The sequence below is a fragment of the Arvicola amphibius genome, chromosome 3 (assembly GCF_903992535.2).
Source record: "Arvicola amphibius chromosome 3, mArvAmp1.2, whole genome shotgun sequence".
In the NCBI taxonomy this organism is placed as follows: Eukaryota; Metazoa; Chordata; class Mammalia; order Rodentia; family Cricetidae; genus Arvicola; species Arvicola amphibius.
This window is the reverse complement of record NC_052049.1, coordinates 51001638-51004144: the sequence shown is the minus strand read 5'-3', so window position 1 is coordinate 51004144 and position 2507 is coordinate 51001638. Positions and strand designations below refer to the sequence as shown.

At 38.5% G+C, this 2507-nt stretch overlaps 1 pseudogene; it reads left to right on the top strand.

Annotated features, from left to right (window-relative positions):
- Positions 1 to 667, top strand: LOC119810780 (annotated as a pseudogene).
- Positions 668 to 2507: the final 1840 nt, after the last annotated feature.

Here is a 2507-nt window from a genome sequence, read left to right as displayed (position 1 = left end):
GCTTTTCCTCTAGTCTGGAAAACCGCCCTTATGGCTGAGGTGAAGGTGAAGGTGCAACCACCATACGTGGATCTGGTGGAAATAGAATTGTGCCACCAGTTTCCTCATGGAATCACAGATCGAGTAATTCAAAATGAAATGCCTCACATAGAGGCCCAACAACAGTCAGTGGCCATACATAGACTGTTGTCCATGGGTCAGTTGGATCTTTTAAGGAGTAGTACAGACCTTTTATATAGAATAAAGGATTCTCAGAATGCTGGTAAAATGAAGGGGTCCGATAACCAAGAAAAACTAGTCTACCAAATCATAGAGAATGCAGGGAATAAAGGAGTATGAAGCAGAGCTATTCGATATAAAAGTAACTTGCCATTAATGGAAATCAACAAAATTCTCAAGAATCTGGAAAGTAAAAAACTTATCAAAGCTATGAAGTCTGTCGCAGCCTCCAAAAAGAAGGTTTATATGCTCTATAACCTACAGCCAGGTCGATCAGTGACTGGCGGAGCACTGGTACAGTGACCAGAATTTTGAATCTGAATTTGTTGAGGTGCTTAATCAACAGTGTTTCAAATTCCTACAAATCAAGGCAGAAACAGCAAGAGAAAGTAAACAGAATCCAATGGTTCAGAGAAACGGCTCGTTTGCTTCATCCCATGAAGTGTAGAATTGGGCATCAGTAAGGCTTTTGTTGACTGCCTGAAGATGGTAAGATTTCACCATCAAATTTATTTATATGATAGAGTGACTCACATTTTAATAGAGAGCTGTTAATCTTACTTATATTTGGCAAATGAATTACTTGGAGAGCAAATAATTCATGATGGCACATCCAATTTCTTTGAAAGCATACTTCACAATGATGGATACTGACTTGCTGCTATGAAAGTGTATTTATTTATGAAGACAGAACATAAAGCAAATGAAATTTAATAAAGTTTAATAGGGAAGTCTCTTCTGCAGTAAGAAAATACCTTGAAGCTCTGTAAGACCACCAAACCTACATTGACCAAGTACTGTGATAACAGCTAGAGCATGAAGATACACGCTTAAAGTTACTTCTTCAGGTCTTCATTGAAACTCATCAGGTTTATTTAAAAAAAAAAACTAAGGCTTTTCATGACAGTGAGACACCTCTGCCCCTGGTAACACCAATCTACTTCAGAGAAGATGATAATCATCAAAGAAACTCCATATGGAGTTTGCTTTCTTTGTGGCAAAAGCTAGCCATGTGGCCAAGGAAACTGCCCTTGCCTCAGTTAATGACGGTTACTGTCCAAACTGGACCAGCAGGATGCAAAAAAGTGACTGCCAAACTTTGCCAAGACAAGGGCAGAATAGTCGTTCAAAATCCTGCTTCACAGGAAAATCTGTCAGATATGCTAGGCCGGTAGGGCAAAGTTGGATGCCCCAGTGTTGCAGAGGAACTTTGGGTGACTGTCCAGACAGCTTGATGTCTTTGTCATTAGGTAATATTTTATCCTTCTGTAGTCTTTGATGGAATTGAAGACTAAATAGTTATAATTATTATTTTCCTTCATTATAGTAGAAAGCAAATTAGATGCAAAACTTTAGAGTTGCCAAGATAAGATAGATAATATTTTCTCTAATTTTGTCAAATACAAATAGACTAGGTAGTTTAACTCTAATTCTTACTTAGTAACTGTTTTATTGTATACAATTTTACTATGTTAAAATTAAAACTTCCTTTTCTTATTAGAAAGGGGGAAATTCTATGGAATACTCCTCTTGTACACTGTAAAGATTACTTAAATTGATTTAATAAAACACTGATTGGCCAGTAGCCAGGCAGGAAGTATAGGTGGGGCGACCAAACTAAGGATGATAGGAAGGAGAAGGGAGGAGTCAACAGATATAGAAGGAGCGGGAGATTTGCATCTAAGTTCTTATGTCCTTGCCAAGTGTTCAATACCAAGCTTCTAGAGAATTTAGATAAATGGGAACATATGTTTCATAAATAAGACATTTGATATATAAGATATATATTCTATAATGGAGGGCCCTTTTCCCCTTTCCCAGGGTTGGGCATTTGAGAAGCTCCCATGATTTGTCAAGGGAAATGCTGGTCTCTGGGCTCCTTCAGTCCCTGCTGAGGGCCCCACCCCAGCTCACAAGCCCCCTTTTCCTTGTTCCCATTTCATACTGGGATTTTTCCCTTGTCACTTTTCCATGTCTTCTCAGGAGAGTCTTAGTTTGGTACAAACTTGTTCTGTTTTCACCCATAGGACAGCAATTTTTTTTCTGAACCCGTTATCGATTGTGGTGGCATTTCAATTATATTTTAATAAATAAAGACTGCCTAAAGATCTGAGAGTAAAATAGTCCCACTGCTCAGCATTACAGACCAAGTTATGGTAACACACCCTTAATCGTAGTAGCCACAATGACACACCCCTTTAGTCCCAGTTAACCAAACTAATTGCCATAGAAACCAGATAGTGCATGTCTTTAATCATGGTGATACACACCTTTAATCCCAGCCCTAG